Genomic DNA, 23,932 nt, shown 5'->3' with positions numbered 1-23,932 from the left:
GCAGCTGCTCTTCCCCACGGCCTGGGCACCCCCAGTGGGGGTGGCCCCACAGGCCCCACCACCAGGTATGGCACCCCTGTCCCCTCTGCCACCCCGACACCTTTTGGCACCCAAGAACCCTGGGCACCTTCAGCCTCCCCCTCCCCTCTCCATGGTCACCTTCACCATCTCACCTCCCCTGTTCCCCCCCCGGCAGTTCTGGCACGGGGGCTCAGCAAGCCCGGCTGAGTGTCCCTGCCCTCGCCTGCCCAGTGAATCCCAGTTCCTGAGAATTTCCCCAATACTTGGGGCCACCTCTCGGGGACGAGAGTGCAGTAGGTGACCGCCAGCCATGGCTCCTGTCTCTCTTCCAGGCGCAGCCACCCTGTTCCCACCGCCCGGGCAGCAGCAGCCATTCCCTGCAGCCTGGGCACACCCAGTGGGGGCAGCCTCACAGGCCCCACCACCAGGTATGGCACCCCTGTCCCCTTGTCCCCTCTGCCACCAAAACACCATCAGCACCCTGATGGCCATGGGGGGCAGCTCGGCGGGTGCCCTGGAGGGTGCCCCCGGCCCAGCACGGCTCCCTCCCACCCACACAGGGCTGCACAGGGCCCCATGCGGCTGCTGCTGCTTCGACCCACGCTTCGGGTACATCGAATGGACCGTCACCAACGTGCCTGTGCCGGCCAACGCCACCCTCGGCCACGACGTTGCTGCTTCGTCGGGCACTGCCCTGTGGGGCCCCGGGGGCTGCAGGACCCTCCCGGCCTGGGCAGCCCCTGGCACCCCCGAGGGAATACACCCACCGCCCCAACTGACGCAGCTCCCAGACTACGGCCACCAGGGCACAGCGGTGCCCGCAGTCCCCCCGCTGCTGTTCAACTCCATCCCCGGACACCAGCACCTCAAGGCCACCTCCGCGGGAGCACCCCCTGCCAGCCGCGTCCCCACGGGCACCTACTTCCCCCCCAGCCCTGCTGCTGCCCCCCACAACGAAGCTCCTGCTGACCTGGATGCCAACTTTGAAGTCACCGAGGACATGCTCCTCCAAGAGCCCCTCTGGCTCTTGTTTTTATCCTTGGACACGGTGGAGGTCTCCCAGGACCCCGACACCACCATCACCACACCTGAGGACCCCGGTGGCACCGTCAGAGAGGGGAGAGCGGTGGCCCCAGCACCCACCAAGCTGCCAACATCCATCCCTGCCTTCGAGAAGACCAAGGAATGGTCCTCAGAGACCAACAGCTCCAGCAGGGCCCCCCTTGCGCAGACACCCCTGGGCAGCGACATCTCCTGGAGCACCATCAGCTCCCCAAAGAGCAACATCTCTCCCTGGAGCGACATCTCCCCAGAGCTCACCTTCTCCCCAAAGAACATCACCTACTCAGAGCAGGACATCTCAGAGTACGACATCATCTCCCTAAAGAGTGACACCTCCTCGAGCAGCGACAACTCCTGGGAGAGCGATGTCCCCCACAGCCAAGCCCTCGGGGACGCGGCCGGCCACCTTGCCGTGCCCCACGAGGTGTCTCTCAAGGAGGCCCTGAGCCTCTTGGACTGTGACCCCGGTGGCACCGGCGAAGCCGCCCCCCTCTGCGACGTCGACTCCCTCTCGCTGCCCGAGGAGCTGCTAATGCTCAATTACAGCATGGAGGAGCTCCTGGAGGGTGCCCGCATCCTGGAAGGATTCCTCTATGGGCCAGAGAGCGACGTCCCCAGCAGCTCCTCTGCTGTCCCCAACAGCCAAGCACTCGGGGACGCAGCCGGCCACCTTGAGAGTGATGTCCCCAGGAACCCCTCTCCTGTTCACAACAGCCAAGCCCTCAGGGACACAGCTGGCCACCTTGCAGTGCCCCAGGAGGTGCCTGTGAACTACTTTGGTGTGGAGGTGACCCGGAAGGCCGTCGTCGTCCTGGAAGATATCTTCTCCAGGACGAAGTCCCAGGAGTCGTGCGGGGACACGGGGATGGAGGGGCCGCTAGCCCAGCCTGCCATGGCGGAGAAGCAGGGGACGAAGCGCAGGACGAATTCCCCATCGCTGCCATCCAGGAAGCGCAGGGCTCTGGTGGACAGGCTGGGGGTGGCAGGGGGGAAGAGACGCCCCCCAGCGAGGAGACGCAGATGAAGGGGCGCGGGGGGAGGGGGGGGCGGGTAAATTTGGGGGGTGGGGAGAGGGTTGTATTTAGGGGAGGGGGGTGGGGGGGCATATTTAAGGGAGGGGACTGTATCTGGGGGGGGTGGTGTGTTTGGGGGGGGTGGGGAGAGGGACATGTTTAGGGGAGGTGGGGTTAGAGTAGCTTCGATAGGGCCTTTTCTCTCCTGTTTTTCCATTAAAAGTTGTAGCGGGCAGTGTGTTTGGGGAGGTGGGTGTGTTTAGGGGAGGCAGGTATATTTAAAGGGGGGGTAGTGTATTTTGAGAGATGGGGGGTGAGTTTAGGGGAGAGGGGTGCATTTGAGGGGGGGGTCAGAGTAGCTTCGATAGGACCTTTTCTCCTGTGTTTTTCCATTAAAGTTGCGGTGGGCAGTGTAGTTGGGGGGAGGGATGTGTTTAAAGGAGGGGGGCGCGTTTGAGGGAGGGGGGGTTAGAGTAGCTTCGATAGGACCTTTTCTCTCATGTTTTTCCATTAAAAGTTGTTTCTCCAGCCCCGCTCCGTGCCTGTCTGGGAGGGGAGGGAGCGCGGGGGACAGTGGGAATCAGCCCCCACCAGGTGCCACAGCCCCGCTGAAGGGGGATTTTCATTCATACCTGTCCCTTGTTTAACTTGGACATTCAAGCAGCTCAGCTTTTTCTGACTTACTTCTCCCTCTATACATATCACACTCTCCTGCAATCAGCCTTTCCTTTTCTCCTGACTTGGCCTTTCCCAGTGAGTTCTTGGCTAGTGGTTTTCTTCAAAGCTGCTTTAGTGCTGCTGAAGGATGTTGAAGCGACAGCTCTGGCAATCCAAGCACTGTACTCGCCCATGAAAGCCTTCCAGCTCAGGCAGCCGCAACACAGGATTCACAGCTCCTCGCTCCCCTGGACACGCTTCCAACCTCCGTATGACCCGATTCTATGACTATGGAGCTGGAGAGGCTGCAACCAGGGTCCCAAACACATGGGGAAGATGGGGCAGCTAGAGGGGAGGAAGCAGAAATCAGCGAGTGCCATCTCACACCAAGCACCCCACACTTGTCACATCACTCTGTCTCTCAGTCTGAACTCCCACCCACACACCAAACACAAGGACAGGCTTTGCACTCTGGCCACTCTCACGAGCACCAGCCCTTGCTCGCTGCATTAGCAGCACAGCCTCCTTCATACACCCACCAGGAACGTGTGGCAGCACCAAACATCTGCAGTGAGCTTTGTGCTGGCTACAGCCCATGTCAGAGAACGACCCCAGCCCCCAGAGGGAAGGTGACTTTGTCCCACGGCTCCTCCATCCATCCTGCAGCCTGCCCACAGCAGGAAGAAGGCACAACACCCTCAGCAAAGGAGGAGCAACAACCAGTTCCTCCCATGGGCCACCAGCAGCCGAAACACAAAGCCCTCTCACACCTCTGCTGGGCTGAGCTTGAAAATCCTTCCAAAGGGTAATGCGGAAAACCCTGTTGCCGGAGCAGCACCAACAGAATTCTGCCCACGGGACAGCTTCAAGCAGATTTACACCTCTGTGCAATGGGAGACGGCTGAGCCCTGAGCAACCAGGCCTTGCATTTACTGCTTCAAAAAACCCCACATTAAAAAAGCCCACACCAAGCGCCCGGCATCTCTGCAGAGAGCTCCACCTTCTCCAGCTGACAGCCAGCAGGAGGCAGAAGAGCCAAAGCCCCAAAGCACAGAACCCCTCAGAGGTCACCAGATGGGGGCCTCTAGGGGGGTTGCTCTGTCCCTCGAGCCAGGAGGAGCCCTGCTCCCCCGGCACAGCAGCTGCTGCTCATCCCGAACGCCTCACAGGTCAGCACCCAGGAGGTGCCCCAAAACACAGGCCCTCAGGAGCCACAACACGGGACGACACCTCTCCCCGGTGCAAGGCCCACACACCGGCCGCCCCACACCGCCCCTCCCCACACGGACAGCCCCTCCCCCGGGGGTCCTGCCCCCACGGTCAGGCCCTTCCTGAGGGCCGCCCCCAGCCCACAGGCCCTGCTCCCCCGCAGAGCGCTCAGAGCCTCCCCCAGCCGGACGGACACTGACCTCAGCGGCGCCGCGACCCCTCACACAGCCCGCCCGGCCGCCGCCCCCGGCCCGGCCACACACAAACCCCGGCCCCGCCGCCGCTCTGAGGCGGCCTGGCCGCCGCCGGGCCTTTTATAGCCGCCCCGCGCACGCGCCCCCCGTCACGTGGCCCGCCCGGCCCCTGCCCTCATCCCCGCGTGCGGCAGCATGGCGGCGGCGACACCCGGTGAGTGCGGGCCCACGACGGCCCCGGCCCCGGCCCCGCCCCGCCGGCCCCCCGGTACGTGCCCGGGCCCCCTCCTAACCCCCCTCGGTATGTGCCAGGCCCCCCCCCAACCCCCACAGTACATGCGCAGACCTCCCCATAACCCCCCCGGGTACAGGTATGGCCCTTCCATAACCCCCCTGGTAGGGGCCAGGGCCCTCCATAACCCCCCCACTACGTGTACGGCCCCCCCATAACCCCCTCCCGGTACATGCCAAGCCTCTGCACTGTCCCCCCAGTACATGCCCGGCCCCGCTGTCCCCCCAGCAGCCCCCTGTCCCCCATGGCCCTGTCACACCGCTCCCCCCATGGCTGGGGTGACAGGGGTGTGATGTTTCTGTAGGTTCCTCGCCTCCAAGGAGCAGTTCCATGCCTACCTGCGGGCCCGGGGCGAGCCCAGCGGCGGGGGCGAAGAGGAGGAGGAGGAGGAGGAGGAGGTCGGCAGCTGCCAGAGCGAGCCCCCCGCCAAACGGGTTGTAATAAATAGCCAGATCCCTTAAAGAGAAATGGCACTTATTTTATTATAGGGACAAAGTCAATAAAGCAAAAGCACAGCGCTGGGTGCATGACTCAAGTCAGAGGCACACCAGCTAACACTTCAACCATGTCTTATATACATTCAATATTGCATACGTATTCCCTCTTTTAGACAGAGTAATTGTTGATAAGGATTGATTATTATTAGTCCTTTTTCTCCTCTATGTGTGCGTTTCCTTCTGAATTGTTTCTGAGGATCCATGATCTTCAGTTCCCCTTTCCCATGCAGCTGTTTCCTTCTGGTAGGATCAGCTCCCTTTTCCCATGCATGTGTTTCCTTCTGGTAGGATCGATTATCATCAGCTCCCTTCTCCTGTGCATCTGTTTCCTTCTGTTAATCACTCGTGGAGTCTTTTGGAGAAGTTCTCTTTTGTTTCTCTCGGATGTTTTTCTTCATGATGTTTTTCTTCACAGTTGCTGTTAGTTGTTATCTTTGAGGTTTCTCATGTTTCCTAATTTACTAAAGGTTAGTTATCCCTATAAGTCAAAGATTTATAGCCCTGTTATTATGGCAAAAGCCAACACCACCTTCACTATTTTTCACAATTCCCCCTTTTTGTCTTTTATACTACATTTGGCTTGAGCCATAACTTTCATTTTGCTTAATCCATTTGTTTTGTTCATAGATCGATTCTGCTTCTTCCAATTGTTGTGGAGTATTTCTTATTCTCCTTAATACCATTATCTTTTTAGTTGAGCCTGAGGCTGCCAATTTTGGATTCTTGGGTATGGCAACTACTTGCATGCTTTGGACTACTGTTATCATTAAGCGTATAAAACAAGGGATTAAGCAAGGAAGAAATAATAAACCAGCAATTGAACATAAGAGAATGTAGCCTAGTTTCTTCCACCAGCTTCCCCCAAAAACATTATTCCACCAATTATCGTTTAACATAGGTTCCCATTTTTGAACCGGCACATGCGCAATTTTCCGGATTTCTTCTGTTATTTCCAATATTGCATCCCCATTATCATCTATCTTTAAACAACAATCTGAAGTGTTCCATTTTCCACAAACGCCCCCTTCTTCCGCCAGTAAGTAGTCTAAGGCTAATTGGTTTTGGTAGATCGCAGCCCTCATTTGTTTTTGCTGTTTCGTTATTAGATTTATTGCTCGAGCTGTTCTATTAGATATTATTTCTACAACCGCCTGTAGTCGGACAATGCGGTTTAACACGTAAATGGGAGTCCGGTAAGCCCAGCTGCCATCTTGAGCTCAAGAGGCTGGTCCCTATACTTGGATTATCCGTTCAGGAGGCCAATCCTCTTCACCCCACCTCTGAGATCCTCCTACAATATCTCTTTTAGTTCTTCTTAAGGACTCATATACCGGTACTCCTAAATCATCCCCTTTTGGTCCAGGCAATAAGAAAAATCCCGGCTGGATAATACCAAGGGTACAGCTACCCTTCCACTTAGAAGGTAGTTCTGAATAAGCTCTTTTTCCGCATATCCAGAATAACCCTTCAGGGGCTTTCCAAAACTGTCTGCATCTCCGCTATATTTTCCCACAACTTGGATATTTCTGGGATGTTTTGATAAGGGTTTAGGACCCTTTTTTTACATTTAAAAAGTCTGCTCATACTGTCATATTCACAATTTCCTGTATTATTATTTAGGGCCCATACCCATTTTGGCTTTTCGGGGTACCACCAGGTGGAAGTCCCATTGCTGATTTGAAGTCTTTTACAAGGAGAATGTCCCGCACTCTTTAAATAATTTTTACCCTCTCTCCGTAGGCATTCTTCCCCTATTGTGATAGAACTCAAAATCCATCCCTCAGGTCGGTCTTCTCGCGTGCTACTGGTACGATTCCATTTAAGGAGTTCCACTGGCCCTAAACTGCTCCCTTTCCAAGGCCACTCTTCCGTCATTAAAGGCCCTCCGCAAATCCAGCAATTTGTTACATTTAATTCCCTGCTTATTCTTTCCCCCAAATCTACAAACAAATTCTTTCCTAATGTTGGGAGTCCTATTTCTTCCTCCAACTGCTTTCTGATTTTTGCATACAATTCTCCATCAAATTTTGGAGTTATTTTTTTCTTAACTTTTTCTATTTTATTTTTCACGATTTCAGCTTTTATCATATCTTGTACCCCACCTCCGTCCGATACGTCCCAATGCCCGGCTTTAGTAAAGCAGAGCCATTGCTCCCCTCTAGGACAATGCACTCCTAGTCTTGTTCCGCCCATTCCTAAACTCTTCCCAACCCAATATTCGTGTTGGTTGTATTTGCACACTGTTAACTCACGGCAGTTATAACAGCGGCTGTTGATATGCGAATGCACTGTCATCGTGGAAACCATCTTCCTATTCCAGGAGACCTGCTGGTAACACTTCATGCATTCGTTACCGGGTACTAAGGATACCGCTAATAACAATACGAGGAGTGGAGGTCCAGTATGGCTTATACTCCTACCTCTCATGCCTATTGGGGTGCTTCCAACAGCCGAGAAATAATTCTTCTTGGCAGCGAGTACAGTGGCCAACCTGGTCTTGCCCTCCATCCTCTTTTCATCCGGTATCCCTGGCTCTTGTAGCAGGTAGGGTTCTTACCTCTTTTTCCAAGCAAAATCGTTTTTTACACTTAGAGACCACTGTTTCCCACCATTCTTCAGGAATTTCCCACAGAACCGGCACTAGCAATTCCCACCCACAAATTAATGTTACGATATTGGTATATCGTATCTGAGTTTGAGCCAAACTTGAATTTTGCTTCCAGCAATTTAAACAGAAGGGATGTCTTCGGGATGAATGGTAATACCAATTTTGCTTACAACCTAAGCATTCGCACTTCACCCAACTATGATGTCTAGCACAGGGATGTATCAGACAAGGTATACTACGGGGTACTGGAGGGGGCTGTAGTTCTTCCTCAAGGTTAGGATATAGCCGACTATCTTCTTTATATAAATCACGTGCAAGTGCAAACAGAGAGTTTTCAGTTTTATACAACCCTGACCCTCCTGCCTGTAACGGGAGTGCTCTTCCCCAAGGAGGATATCTAATTTTCCTTAAGGTTTGCCCCGGCCGTACCCGAAACCAACGATAAAGTTCTGGTTTCACTCCCCAAGTTTCTGTGATTTCTAAGTTATTATTCAGTTCCTCTCCCATACATCACCGCGTTGGTTGGTGTTTTAAGGCGAGTCTGGTGTCCCCGGGAGTTGAAGTCAGAGTCCAATCTCTAGGTTCTTCTACTGGTCCTTTTATTCTGCTGGCGTGAGTCCACCCTTTTTCCTTTGTCTGTACTGCAGCTTCCCTAGTCAACAGCACCTGAAAGGGACCTTCCCATTGAGGAGTTAAAGATTGCTCTCTCCAAGTTTTTACTAAAACCCGTTCTCCAATTTTAATGTTATGGATCTTAAAATCCAACGCGGTAGTTTGTGGGAGCAACCCTTTATTTCTTAGTTGTTCCAAGTTCTTTGCAATCTGCATTACGTATTGTTTAATACTAGCCTCCACTCCTTCACAAGTGAGTGATTTGAGTTTTCGGAGGGGTGTGAAAAGATTGTAACAGCTCATCCAGAGCCTGTCCAAACAGGTTGGGAGACTCCGTAAACCCTTGAGGGAGCTTTGTCCGTCTAAGCTGCTGTTTACGTACGGTGTTTGGGTCCTCCCGTTCAAAAGCAAAGATATCTCGACTTTCCTCAGCCAGGGGACATGCTCAAAAGGCATCTTTTAAATCCACTACACTAAACCAGCTGTGTTCCGGGGGAACTTTGCTCAGAAGGATATAAGGGTTTGGTACAACAGGGTACCGAGCCAAAGTTCTCTTATTCACCTCCCATAAGTCTTGCACCAACCTATATGTCCGCTGCAGCCCAAACTTGCTGATTAATTTTGGATTCGTCCTCCTGACTTAATATTTTTGCAATCATTTTCCCCTCCTCAGGGATTACTCCAACCCCCAGCTGGATCTGCAAGTCTCTTCCCAACAGATTGCACCCAGCTCCAGGCACTAGCAAAATATTCCCTACACCTATTTTGTCATTACCTTCAAAAACCACCTGCTTCATCACCGGGGCTTTAAAACTTTCCCCGTTTGCTCCCGTTACATTAATTACTTCTTTACTTATAATGCATCCTTTAGGTATGTTACAAACACAAGTTCGCTCAGCTCCTGTATCTACCAGAAATTCTAATACCTCCTCCTGGGGGCCTACTTTTAGGTTTATCAAGGGCTCAAGGTGATAGCTATCCTCCAGGAGGTAGAGCCCCTGACACCCCTAATCCTCAATTTCTTTAAACACTTTATGATCTTTATCCCTTTGAGGACATTCCTTCTTAAAATGCCCAAGTTTCCCACATCCACTTCCTTCATTCCTTTTCTCAGTTCCCGATGGTCCCCTTCTGGGAGGGATCTGGTTCCCTCTAAAAGTCTCCTCCCGCCTTTCAGGATTCCGTCCCATCCCCCCCATCACCCTGGGATTTTTCTGAATATTTCCTTCCCTCACGGTGGCTACTATGATTTTAGCTTTTGCTTTAGCCTTCTCCTCATCTCTTCGTACATATACTTTCTGAGCTTCCCTCAGTAATTCGTTCAGGCCCCGATCCTGCCAGTCCTCTAGTTTCTCTTAATTTTCTTCAAATGTCTGGCCAGGCGCGCGTAACAACTGGAACTCTCAGCAATGTTTGCCCCGCGGGACTCTCTGAATCTCTTCCTGAGCACTGTCTCATGTCAGGTCGCAGCGTTTCAGGCCATTCGGTCGGGGTTTCCTCCCTTCCCTGCTGCCCATCAAATGCTTCGGTTACATTCTGCCCTCTAGGAGCGGCTTCTTTTAAACCTTTAATAATTAAATTTCGATAATCACTCATGTTCCTGCGACCCTCTACATCATTTTGATTCCAATTTGGGTGTACTATTGGCATCTTCTGGTCCCCAGGTGGGCCTTGCTGATTTTCCCTTTCCCAAATTCTCATCCCAGCTGTTCTAAACATTTGCCGTTCTTCGGGAGAAAATGTTTTACTTCTTATTGACTGCATTTCCTCCCAGGTATAAATGTTAGGGCCTAGGAATTGGTCTAATTTTTCTGATAGGTCTATTGGATCTTCCAGTAACCCTTTTAATTCCTTTTTAAAGTTCCTGACTTCAGTGGGAGTCAAAGGAACGTTTACAAATCCTGTCCCCCCTTGTGCTCCCCCCAGGGGTACTTCCCTTAAGGGGAATAAACTAACTCCTGGGCTTTCCTGCACCGTGTCTTGGTCTTCCGATTCCTTGACTTTAAGAGAAGGTTTCCGCCGTAACCTAGGAGAGTTTGGAAGTGATACTGTTTCAGTTAACCTCTGAGACCTGTCCGACCTTCTCCTAGCACCAGGTGTCAGCTCTTTTCCAGGAGAAGGGGGGGCTGTTGGAGGGAGGCGGTAGGGAGGGGGCAAAACTTCCAGAGGATCCCACCGCTTCTCCTTTCCTTCCCTTGAGATCTCAGCTATTTGAAAGGTACTAACTCCTTTTGGCCAAATCTCCCCTTTCCAGCAGGAGGCATATTCCCTCTCCTCTGGGCTGAAGGATTCTTTAGAGTTTACACAAAGGTTTAAAGCCTGGCACATCCACCCTTCAAAGGGCCCATATCTAGGCCAATACAAATGGTCTGCTCGTAGAGGTTCCTTTGTCCATTCTATCATATAATACTGAATCATTTTAACTTTAGCCTTATTTTTAGTAGCCGGATCAATATTCCAATGAGCCAATTTTATCCCCAAAGGACTGTCTTGGGGTATATCTGCCGGCACTTTCCCGCTCCCCTTTTCCCTGGGGCTGTCTTCCGCTCACCACAGCAGTCAAGCACCCAATTTTCCCGGGGCTGTCTTTCACTCAATCTCTGACACTTCGTCTCTTCACGGGCCAATTCCCTCGCGGGAGATTGGAACCGCGCTTAGAAAGACTCCACACTCGCTCCCCAGATCCGGACTGTCCGGTCCGAGTTCCACACACGCAGCAATCAAGCCCCAAACCAGCCCAACCAAGCAGTACTTACAGTCCTGTTTTCTTGCCTGGGTCTTCGTGCACAAGAATTATGGGCTACCGCGGGTTTTCCTGGGGAGACTTACCCCTTTTGCTTTATGAGTCCCTCCTCTCGTGGCATTATCGGCTTGGAGTCTCAACAGGCACCGCGAAGTCCTCCGAGCAGGCCGCCGAAATCAGTGGGGTGCACCTCCTGCTCGGGGTCTCGGAGCCCACTGGGACCAAGTGAATTCTCCCGGACGAGCCCCTAAATTGTAATAAATAGCCAGATCCCTTAAAGAGAAATGGCACTTATTTTATTATAGGGACAAAGTCAATAAAGCAAAAGCACAGCGCTGGGTGCATGACTCAAGTCAGAGGCACACCAGCTAACACTTCAACCATGTCTTATATACATTCAATATTGCATACGTATTCCCTCTTTTAGACAGAGTAATTGTTGATAAGGATTGATTATTATTAGTCCTTTTTCTCTTCTATGTGTGTGTTTCCTTCTGAATTGTTTCTGAGGATCCATGATCTTCAGTTCCCCTTTCCCATGCAGCTGTTTCCTTCTGGTAGGATCAGCTCCCTTTTCCCATGCATGTGTTTCCTTCTGGTAGGATCGATTATCATCAGCTCCCTTCTCCTCTGCATCTGTTTCCTTCTGTTAATCACTTGTGGAGTCTTTTGGAGAAGTTCTCTTTTGTTTCTCTCGGATGTTTTTCTCCACAGTTGCTGTTAGTTGTTATCTTTGAGGTTTCTCATGTTTCCTAATTTACTAAAGGTTAGTTATCCTTATAAGTCAAAGATTTATAGCCCCGTTATTATGGCGAAAGCCAACAACACCTTCACTATTTTTCACACCGGCTTAACATGATTCGTTCGCCGCCAGTTAAGCATACTCGCCACAAGGATTCAGTTTCAGTGTCACCGGGGTTTCTGCTATATCTCTCTTGCAAATTTGTCCCTTGCAGCGGACCCCAGGGACTGGTTCGCGTGGTATGCCGTGGATTAGCACCCCGAGGTCCCGCAGTTCCTTCTGTTTTAACAATGGGTCTGGCTTCATATTCGGGAGGATTTGTGGGGAAAAAAGGAACGTCTTCTTCTGACTCGCTATCATCGGGATCACCCCAAATGTTTCCGTCCCAATCTTCAGGGGATACTATCAGTTTCCTAATCTGTACGATGTCAGGGGGGTGGGGAGCCTGCATAAGCATCATTTCGACCTTTTCTCCCAATTTCCGCCTTTTCTCCTTCTCTTCCTGCAATCGTTTTTGCAGCTGTTCATTTTTAAAAGATATCAGTAACTCAGCTGCCTTCCTGCTCTCTATTTCCTTCTCTAATTCCTGCTCTCTCCTATTCCTATTCTCCCTGTCTTGGTACGCGGCTTCTAAACAAGTGCCTAACATTTTACAGACTACTCCCTTACCTTTTCCATCCTTTGTACGGCCCCTAATGGCTTTCAAGGACTCTTCAACGACTTCCCAATTGGACCAATTATCACCAGCCCATTCCTCTGAGAATCTGGGGCTCGGGTTCACTCCATGCCTCCCTAAATAATCAGTGATAACTCCTGACATCCTGCCGACTAGGCCAGGTGTCGCGGGCCGAGCCCAGTGAATAACTTCACTTGTAAGAGAGAGTGAAATGTTTATTAACATAAAACAGTGATTTAACAAAGTTAGCAGTGAATGCGGCAGTGTTTTACGAGATTCGATGCCAGGGTACACTTGATTATTTACTGCATAGAGGCCGGGGTCAGACAAGCTCTCAGGGAGACCCTCCCGTTGAGTCCCGAGGTTCAGAAAGGACCCCCTGGCTTTCTAAACTCCTTCTCAGAGAGGAGTCTGGCTGCGGCTGGATCCAATCCTAGTCCCAGACTTGGGCAACGGTTTATGTCTAAAGGATTCTATATGCGCAATCAATCCTTAGATCCCTTAGCTAAGATTTCAAAGTTTAGCATGCTATTAGTCACTTACCGAGAATCTGTTGCCGCAAGGAATCTCTCGGCCTCGAGGAGAAGAACCTTAAGTGAGCGTCCCCACTCAAGAGGAGACCCTGTCGTGCAGCCGCTGCCGTGCAGGAGAGCTCAAAGGGCTCTTGGGCTGTCCACTGTTTATGGAGTAAGAGAATTGACCTACAGTCATATTCTCATGGGAACAAGATACCCAGGTTCCCACTCCAGACAGGGTTTTGGTTATGTTGCCAGCCATCTCCCACAGTTCAAGTGCGACTCATCATAACTCCCGCTGATGGCCATGGCTTGAGCAGGAGCTGGGGGGGGGATAAAAAAAGGGAAGAGCACACCGCCACATCTGCCCTTAATGCCTTCTGGCACTGGCAGGGTTTTGGCTCTGCACAGGCACGGCGAGAGGTGGGGAGGAGCTTTTCAGTGGCTCCTGCTGACTTTCGGCATGGCATTGCCAGGGGTGAGGCTGGTCTTCAGGTCACCAAACTTCAGAACCCGTTTTGGCACCGATTCTGGTGCCCAGCAATAGGGGCATTGTCCTTATCGGGAGGCTGCGTCCCTCCAGTGCTGGGGTTCAGGGTTAAAGCAACCAGGTCTGTTAGCAACCGGATCATTTTAAATCCTTGTTGGGATCCGGTGCCATGAAACCAATTAAACCTTGCAGTGGATATGGGAAGTTGGGATAAAGCAAAGATGGACCCTCCGGGCTGTGATCCTGCGTGGCTTCATTAATGAGAGGAACCCAAATTAATACCAGACAAGTTGATTTTTTCATTGCTGCTGTTGGATAAAGTTTAGCTGGGAGGACTTTTTAACCTTAAAACAGACGTCTTCAGGTCTGGGCTAAATTATGCCTCCGCAGGCTGTCATTATATCATGACAGGAGCAGGTCAAAGCTCAGCACCGGAGGCGGTTTTGTGCAGCAGCCCTAAATTTTCGGGAGGGCAGAGGCTTGGTTTGACACATCTGACTGCCATCACCTTCGCTGTAGAGCCACAGGGCCATGCAACAGGGTACCGGTGGCTCTATTGTACTGGACACAAACCTCTGATTGTTTTTTTTTTTGCTTTGTTTTTGTTCTTTTCTTTCTTCTAGTGAGCTGCTGCTGGGAGCCGTAGCTACCAACTTCACCTTCCTGCCTAAACACACGGCAAATTCCTACAGATAGGGCTGAGGAGGCCCTATGCGGATCCATTCTGCAGATGTTGTGCAGAATCCCGGCCTTTTCTGGGAGCATGCAGCGGTGGGTACCGTCTCCTCCCGGTGTCACGCACCCAGGGAAGGTACAGCCCCCTCCGAGGGGGACCCAGAGCTGCTTGTTTCCCAATGAGGAGACTAAAAGACCCGAGAGCAGGATTTGAGGGAGGGCTGGGCAGGGGAGCGTGCCACCGAGGGATGCTGCGTGACCTTCCCTCGCACCCTCCAGGTCCTTGTTCCTGTCTCTGCATCACTCCAGGCAGCGCAGCACAGGAGACAGTCACAGAGGCATTTGCCGTGTGGCACAAGGAGGCTGCGGGTGCAGCTTCAACCCCACAAAGCTCCGCTGAACCAACTTGGTCCTTTCGCCCCCTGAAAAATACTGTTGAAAGCAAAAAGCACTTGCACACAGAGCCCCTGGTGGGATCCGGGGACACCCAGCCCGCCCGAGCCTCCTCCCTCCCCAGCAGGAGCTGGGGGGGCTGTTGGGGGGGCCACTGGGAGGAGGCGGAGCACAGGGAGCCCCAACATTCCATCCTGGAGACGCCAAAGAGTCCTTAGCAGCGGAGAGACTGACGGGACCCACCATGGCGCTGCCACCTCGGTGGCGCCCACTGCGCGGCCCCCGTGCCCCCCCGGAGCCCCAGAGCCATCAGGCTTTCGTGCTCCCACAAACCTTCTACCCCCAAGGCAGGGACAGACCCCGACCCGCAGCCTGGGGACGCTGTCGGGGCCAAGAGCACAGGAGGTGACCATGGCTCTTGTCTCTCTTCCAGGCGCAGCCACCCTGTTCCCACTGCCCGGGCAGCAGCAGCTGCTCTTCCCCACGGCCTGGGCACCCCCAGTGGGGGCGGCCCCACAGGCCCCACCACCAGGTATGGCACCCCTGTCCCCTCTGCCACCCTGACACCTTTTGGCACCCAAGAACCCTGGGCACCTTCAGCCTCCCCCTCCCCTCTCCATGGTCACCTTCACCATCCCACCTCTCCTGTTCCCCCCCCGGCAGTTCTGGCACGGGGGCTCAGCAAGCCCGGCTGAGTGTCCCTGCCTTCGCCTGCCCAGTGAATCCCAGTTCCTGAGAATTTCCCCAATACTTGGGGCCACCTCTCGGGGACGAGATCGCAGGAGGTGACTGCCGGCAATGGCTCCTGTCTCTCTTCCAGGCGCAGCCACCCTGTTCCCACCACCCGGGCAGCAGCAGCCATTCCCTGCAGCCTGGGCACACCCAGTGGGGGCAGCTCCACAGGTCCCACAGGCCCCACCACCAGGTATGGCACCCCTGTCCCCTCTGCCACCCCTGACACCTGATGGCCATGGGGGGGGCTCGGCGAGTGCCCTGGAGGGTGCCCCCGGCCCAGCACGGCTCCTTCCTACCCACACAGGGCTGCACAGGGCCCCATGCGGATGCTGCTGCTTTGAGCCACACTCCTTCCACATCGATTGGACCACGACCAACGGGCCTGCGCTGGCCACCGCAACCCTCGGCCACGGCACCGCTGCTCCACCAGGCTCTGCCCTGTGGGGCCCCAGGGGATGCGGAACCCTCCCAGCCTGGGCAGCCCCTGGCACACCCCAGGGACAACACACATCACTCCACGTGACGCAGCTCCCAGCCTACGGCCACCAGGGCACAGCGGTGCCCACAGCACCCACGCTGCTGCTCACCTCCATCCCTGGCCGCCAGCACCTCAAGGGACAGCCTGCAGGCACCAACATCTCTGGCACGGCCACCCCCGTGGGGCTACCCCCTGCCAGCCGCGTCCCCATGGGTGCCTGCGTACCCCCCAGACAGGCTGCTGCCCCCCACAAGGAAGCTCCTGGCGACCTGGATGCCAACATTGAAGTGACTGAGGAAATGCTCCTCCAAGAGCCCCTCAGGCTCTTTGGTTCATCCGTGGACGCAGTGGAGGTCGCCCAGGACCCTGACACCAGCATCACCACGCCTGGGGACGCCAGTGGCACCGTCAGAGAGGGGAGAGCGGTGGCCCCAGCACCCACCCAGCTGCCAACATCCATCCCTGCCTTCGAGAACACCAAGGAATGGTCTTCAGAGACCAACAGCTCCAGCAGGGCCCCCCTTGCGCAGACACCCCTGGGCAGCGACATCTCCTGGAGCACCATCAGCTCCCCAAAGAGCAACATCTCTCCCTGGAGCGACATCTCCTCCGAGAGCGACATCTCCCCAGAGCTCACCTTCTTCCCAAAGAACATCCCTTACTTAGAGCAGGACATCACAGAGTACGATGGCATCTCCCTAAAGAGTGACACCTCCTCGAGCACCAACAACACCTGGGAGAGCGACGTCCCCCACAGCCAAGCCCTTGGGGACGCGGCCGGCCACCTTGCCGTGCCCCACGAGGTGTCTCTCAAGGAGGCCCTGAGGCTCTTGGACTGTGACCCCGGTGGCACCGGTGAAGCCGCCCCCCTCTGCGACATCGACTCCCTCTCGCTGCTGGAGGAGCTGCTGATGCTTGATTGCAGCATGGAGGAGCTCCTGGAGGGTGCGAGAATCCTGGAAGAATTCCTCTATGGGCCAGAGAGTGACGTCCCCAGCAGCTCCTCTGCAGTCGCCCACAGCCAAGCCCTTGGGGACGCGGCCGGCCACCTAGTAGTGCCCCAGGAGGTGCCCGTCAAGTACTTTGGTGTGGAGGTGACCCGGAAGGCCGTTGTTGTCCTTGAAGATATCTTCTGCAGGACAAAGTCCCAGGAGCCATGTGGGGACACGGGGATGGAGCTGCCGCCAGCCCAGCCCACCATGGCAGAGAAGCGGGGGACGAAGCAGGGGACGAGGCGGGGGACGAGCTCCCCGTTGCTGCCACCCAGGAAGCGCAGGGCTCTGGCAGACAGGCCAGGGGTGGAAGGGGGGAAGAGACACCCCCCAGCAAGGAGACGCAGATGATGGGGGGCAGAGGGGGGATGCATTTAGGGGGTGTGGGGAGGGTTGTATTTAGGGGAGGGGGGTGGGGGCAGATTTAAGGGAGGGGACTGTAACTGGGGGGTGGTGTGTTTGGGGGGGTTGGGGAGAGGGACATGTTTAGGGGAGGGGGGGTTAGAGTAGCTTCGATAGGGCCTTTTCTCTCCTGTTTTTCCATTAAAAGTTGTAGCAGGCAGTGTGTTTGGGGAGGTGGGTGTGTTTAGGGGAGGCAGGTATATTTAAAGAGGGTGTAGTGTATTTTGAGAGATGGGGGGGTGAGTTTAGGGGAGGGGGGGCGCGTTTGAGGGGGGAGTTAGAGTAGCTTCGATAGGACCCTTTCTCTCGTGTTTTTCCATTAAAAGTTGTTTCTCCAGCCCCGCTCCGTGCCTGTCTGGGAGGGGAGGGAGTGCGGCGGACAGTGGGAATCAGCCCCCACCAGGTGCCACAGCCCCATATGGGACCCCGAAGGGCACCGAGCTGCCCCCAGGGCCGAGTCACCACCAGCGGGGTGGCAGTAGTGGTGGGGGGGACGCCCCTGTCCCCTTCCCCAGCGTGAGCCAGGACAGACGGGTCCCCGCCGGACCCACGGACACGGCCCCACGCAGAAAGCAGCACGGAGCCCCCGGGACAAGGACAGACCTTGGGGAGCGGGAGGGGATGGACACACACAACCACAAGGGCTGCCAGGCCTTCGGCTGGACCCTGGCCAGCGTCCCCTCCCGCGGGGACAGGGCTCGGGGCAAAGCCCCCAAAGCCTCGGCACAATCACCCCCGTCCGCGGTTCCGCAGCCCGGCTTTGCCTCCCTGCGCTGCCCAATCACCCCAAATCACCCCCACAACGGCCAGGGGGGAGCTGCCGGCCAGGCAGGGACCCTCCTCCCCTTCTCTGCCTGCACCTTGGGCAGCCCCAACACCAGCAGTGGGGGGGGAAATAAGGAAAGAAATAAAGAAATCACGGCAGGGGACAAAAGTGCCTGGAAACCCCAGCTCTTTATTGCCCGTTCCCCCTCCCAGCTCCACAGCCCGGGGACAACGCAGCCAAGGGCGCCTTTGGGCAGTGGCTGCCCCTCTGCGGGTCCGGCGCACAGAAGGTGCGGGGGAGGTCCCTGGTCCCCGTCCAGGCACCCCCAACGTCGGGGTCTGAGCCCCTGCCCCAGAGCAGCCCCAGGGACACCGACGGTGCGGGGAGAGCTGCTGCGGGCCCCGGGCGGGCGCAGTCCCCTTGGCCTCGGCAGGGCCCGGCGCAGCTCCCGGCACCGCTGCTGCTCCACGTCCGGCCTCCCAACCCCCCGCCCTGAGCACCCTCCTGCACCCAAAACTCCCGTCCCCTGCAGCAGCTGCACCGCCACCGCCCGCAGCTCTTGGGGGCCGCGGGGAGCTGCTCTGCGCCAGACAAGGAGGAAAAGGGAAGAGAAAGACCAGAACCCAAACTGCAGGGCTGACCTCGAGTTAACTGCAGGGCTGCCCAGCACCGCACACAGTGCTCCAGGTGAAGCCGCGCCAGCGCTGAACACAGCGGGACAATCCCCTCCCTTGGCCGCCTGCTTCTACTCTGTTTGATGCCCCCCACGATGCGCTTGCCCTCTTGGTCCCCTCTTGGTGCCAGGGGACACTGCTGGCTCCTCCTGAGCTGCTCACCACCCCCACACCCCTTTCTGCAGGGCTGCTCCCCAGGCGCCCCCTCCCATTCCCACTGGTGCCGCCGTTTCTCCCTCCCTCCCACCTGCAGAACGCGGCACTTGGACTGCTTCAATTTCATGCTGCTCAGGATTGCCCAACACTCCAAGCCATCTAGAGCCTTCTGCAAGGCCTCTTGGCCCTCAACACACTCAACAGCACCTCCCACTTTGGGATCACCAGCAACCTTCCTAATGGGGCATTCGGCTCCCAAAATCCAGGGGAGCAACTCTGCCCACCCTTTTTCTGACAATTTGAAACTCAACCATTTCATGATGGCTGCAGCAGAGACCTTCCCATCTCCCACAAGTCCTTCTCCGCTCACAACCACCATGTCTCGCAGGGCATCTTTCCTCGATGGCCCCCCGAGCGCTGCCGACAAGAAGTTCCCATCTCCCACAAACTGCAGGAACTGCCCAGCCCTGCTCCTCACAGCACCAGGGGCTTCCCACATGCTGTCTGGGAAGACGAAATCTCCATAAGGAGACGGGCTCCTGACACAGAGGTGTCTCCTCAGCCCCTAGAGATTCAGAGACTCACGGCCTCAGTGCCGGCATCCTGGCTGGGCGATGGGTCGCAGACCCCCACTGCACCATCGTGGCTGGAGCATCAAACCTCTCCCTTGGGGACGGTGCGACCCCTCCACGTCTGCTCCGCCACCCCCCCGCACAGCCTGGCACCTCCAGTGCAGCCCCCCACCCCTGGGACCGTACCACCGAGCCCCACTCACCCCGAGGACACCCCAGCTCTGGGAACACACCAAGGCTCCAGCCAAAGGCACTTGCACTCACAGCCCCTGGTTGCCACCCGTAGGGGCTGCAGGCCCTCAGCCCCCCCGAGCCCCTTCCCTCCCCAGCAGGAGCTGGGGGGGCTGTTGGGGGGGGCCGTTGGGAGGGGGCGGAGCACAGGGAGCCCCAACATTCCATCCTGGAGACGCCAAAGAGTCCTTAGCAGCGGAGAGACTGAGGGGACCGACCATGGCACTGCCACCTCGGTGGCTCCCACTGCGCGGCCCCCGCACCCCCTCGGCCCCCCAGAGCCTTCACGATTTTGTGTTCCTGCAAACCTTCTACCCGAAAGGCAGGGAACGACCCCGACCCGCAGCCTGGGGACGCTCTCGGGGTCAAGAGCGCAGGAGATGACCATGGCTCCTGTCTCTCTTCCAGGCGCAGCCACCCTGTTCCCACCGCCCGGGCAGCAGCTGCTCTTCCCCACGGCCTGGGCACCCCCAGTGCGGGCGGCCCCACAGGCCCCACCACCAGGTATGGCACCCCTGTCCCCTCTGCCACCCCGACACCTTTTGGCACCCAAGAACCCTGGGCACCTTCAGCCTCCCCCTCCCCTCTCCATGGTCACCTTCACCATCCCACCTCCCCTGTTCCCCCCCCGGCAGTTCTGGCACGGGGGCTCAGCAAGCCCGGCTGAGTGTCCCTGCCCTCGCCTGCCCAGTGAATCCCAGTTCCTGAGAATTTCCCCAATACTTGGGGCCACCTCTCGGGGACAAGAATGCAGTAGGTGACCGCCGGCCATGGCTCCTGTCTCTCTTCCAGGCGCAGCCACCCTGTTCCCACTGCCCGGGCAGCAGCAGCCATTCCCTGCAGCCTGGGCACCCCCACTGGGGGCGGCCCCACAGGCCCCACCACCAGGTATGGCACCCCTGTCCCCTCTGCCACCCTGACACCATCAACGCCCTGATGGCCATGGGGGGCGGCTCGGCGGGTGCCCTGGAGGGTGCCCCAGGCCCAGTATGGCTCATTCCTACCCACACAGGGCTGCACAGGGCCCCATGCGGATGCTGCTGCTTCGAGCCACACTTCTTCCACGTTGAGTGGACCACCACCAACGGGCCTGCGCCGGCCACCACCACCCTCGGCCACGGCGCCGTTGCTCCACCAGGCGCTGCCCTGTGGGGCCCCGGGGGCTGCGGGACCCTCCCAGCCTGGGCAGCCCCTGGCACACCCCAGGGACAACCACCACTGCCCCAACTGACGCAGCTCCCAGCCTACGGCCACCAGGGCACAGCGGTGCCCACAGCGCCCACGCTGCTGCTCACCTCCATCCCCAGCCACCAGCACCTCAAGGGACAGCCTGCAGGCACCAATATCTCTGGCACGGCCACCCCCATGGGGCTACCCCCTGCCAGCCGCGTCCCCATGGGCGCCTGCGTACCCCCCAGACCCACTGCTGTCCCCGAAAAAGAAGCTCCTGGTGACCGGGATGCCAACATTGACGTGACCAAGGAGATGCTCCTCCAAGAGCCCCTCTGGCTCTTTGGTTCAACCTTGGACACGGTGGAGGTCACCCTGACACCAGCATCACCACGCCTGGGGACGCCGGTGGCACCGTCAGAGAGGGGAGAGCGGTGGCCCCAGCACCCACCCAGCTGCCAACATCCATCCCTGCCTTCGAGAACACCAAGGAATGGTCCTCAGAGACCAACAGCTCCAGCAGGGCCTCCCCCGCACAGACACCCCTGGGCAGCGACATCCCCTGGAGCACCATCAGCTCCCCAAAGAGCAACATCTCTCCCTGGAGCGACATCTCCTCCGAGAGCGACATCTCCCCAGAGCTCACCTTCTCCCCAAAGAACATCACTTACTCAGAGCAGGACATCACAGAGTACGACAGCATCTCGCTAAAGAGTGACACCTCCTCGAGCAGCGACATCTCCTCCGAGAGCAACGTCCCCCACAGCCAAGCCCTCGGGGACGCGGCCGGCCACCTTGCTGTGCCCGACGTGGTGTCCCTCAAGGAGGCCCTGAGGCTCTTGGACTGTGACCACGGTGGCACCGGTGAAGCCGCCCCCCTCTGCGACGTCGACTCCCTCTCGCTGCCCGAGGAGCTGCTGATGCTTGATTGCAGCATGGAGGAGCTCCTGGAGGGTGCCCGCATCCTGGAAGAATTCCTCTACGGGACAGAGAACAACGTCCCCAGCAGCTCCTCTGCTGTCCCCAACAGCCAAGCCGTCGGGGACGCATCCGGCCACCTTGAGAGCAATGTCCCCAGGAGCCCCTCTGCTGTCCCCCACAGCCAAGCCCTCGGGGACATGGCCAGCCACCTTGCAGTGCCCCAGGTGGTGCCCGTCAAGTACTTTGGCGTGGACGTGACCCAGAATGCCGTCGTCGTCCTGGAAGATATCTTCTCCAGGACGAAGTCCCAGGAGCCGTGTGGGGACACGGGGATGGAGCTGCCGCCAGCCCAGCCCACCATGGCGGAGAAGCGGGGGACGAAGCAGGGGACGAGGCGGGGGACGAGCTCCCCGTTGCTGCCACCCAGGAAGCGCAGGGCTCTGGCGGACAGGCCAGGGGTGGCAGGGGGGAAGAGACGCCCCCCAGCAAGGAGACGCAGATGATGGGGGGCAGAGGGTGGGTGCATTTGGGGAGTGGGTTGTATTTAGGGGAGTGGGGTGGGGGGCAGATTTAAGGGAGGGGGCTGTATCTGGGGGGGTGGTGTGTTTGGGGGGGTTGGGGAGAGGGACATGTTTAGGGGAGGGGGGGTTAGAGTAGCTTCGATAGGACCTTTTCTCTTGACTTTTTCCGTTAAAGGTTGCGGTGGGCAGTGTAGTTGGGGGGAGGGATGTGTTTAGGGGAGGGGGGCGCGTTTGAGGGAGGGGGGGTTAGAGTAGGTTCGATAGGACCTTTTCTCTCATGTTTTTCCATTAAAAGTTCTTTCTCCAGCCCCGCTCCTTGCCTGTCTGGGAGGGGAGGGAGCGCGGGGGACAGCAGGAATCGGCCCCCACCAGGTGCCACAGCCCCGCTGGAGGGGGATTTTCGTTAATACTTGTCCCTTGTTTAACTTGGACATTCAAGCAGCTCAACTTTTTCTGACTTACTTCTCCCTGTATATATATATATCAATCACACTTTCCTGCAATCAGCCCTTCCTTTTCTCCTGACTTGGCCTTTCCCAGCGAGTTTTTGGCTAGTGGTTTTCTTCAAAGCTGCTTTAGTGCTGCTGAAGGATGTTGAAGCGACAGCTCTGGCCATCCAAGCACTGTACTCGCCCATGAAAGCCTTCCAGCTCAGGCAGCCGCAACACAGCTTTCACAGCTCCTCGCTCCCCTGGACACGCTTCCAACCTCCGTATGACCCGATTCTATGACTATGGAGCTGGAGAGGCTGCAACCAGGGTCCCAAACGCATGGGGAAGATGTGGCAGCTAGAGGGGAGGAAGCAGAAATCAGCGAGTGCCATCTCACACCAAGCACCCCACACTTGTCACATCACTCTGTCTCTCAGTCTGAACTCCCACCCACACACCAAACACAAGGACAGGCTTTGCACTCTGGCCACTCTCACGAGCACCAGCCCTTGCTCGCTGCATTAGCAGCACAGCCTCCTTCATACACCCACCAGGAACGTGTGGCAGCACCAAACATCTGCAGCGAGCTTTGTGCTGGCTACAGCCCACGTCAGAGAACGACCCCAGCCCCCAGAGGGAAGGTGACTTTGTCCCACGGCTCCTCCATCCATCCTGCAGCCTGCTCACAGCAGGAAGAAGGCACAACGCCCTCAGCAAAGGAGGAGCAACAACCAGTTCCTCCCATGGGCCACCAGCAGCCGAAACACAAAGCCCTCTCACACCTCTGCTGGGCTGAGCTTGAAAACGCTTCCAAAGGGTAATGCGGAAAACCCTGTTGCCGGAGCAGCCACAACAGAATTCTGCCCACGGGACAGCTTCAAGCAGATTTACACCTCTGTGCAATGGGAGACGGCTGAGCCCTGAGCAACAAGGCCTTGCACTTACTGCTTCAAAAAACCCCACATTAAAAAAGCCCACACCAAGCGCCCTGCATCTCTGCAGAGAGCTCCACCTTCTCCAGCTGACAGCCAGCAGGAGGCAGAAGAGCCAAAGCCCCAAAGCACAGAACCCCTCAGAGGTCACCAGATGGGGGCCTCTAGGGGGGTTGCTCTGTCCCTCGAGCCAGGAGGAGCCCTGCTCCCCCGGCACAGCAGCTGCTGCTCATCCCGAACGCCTCACAGGTCAGCACCCAGGAGGTGCCCCAAAACACAGGCCCTCAGGAGCCACAACACGGGACGACACCTCTCCCCGGTGCAAGGCCCACACACCGGCCGCCCCACGCCGCCCCTCCCCACACGGACAGCCCCTCCCCCGGGGGTCCTGCCCCCACGGCCAGGCCCTTCCTGAGGGCCGCCCCCAGCCCACAGGCCCTGCTCCCCCGCAGAGCGCTCAGAGCCTCCCCCAGCCGGACGGACACTGACCTCAGCGGCGCCGCGACCCCTCACACAGCCCGCCCGGCCGCCGCCCCCGGCCCGGCCACACAC

Source organism: Rissa tridactyla, chromosome 20, assembly GCF_028500815.1.
Source record: "Rissa tridactyla isolate bRisTri1 chromosome 20, bRisTri1.patW.cur.20221130, whole genome shotgun sequence".
NCBI lineage: Eukaryota > Metazoa > Chordata > Aves > Charadriiformes > Laridae > Rissa > Rissa tridactyla.
Note: the sequence above shows the minus strand (reverse complement) of the source record.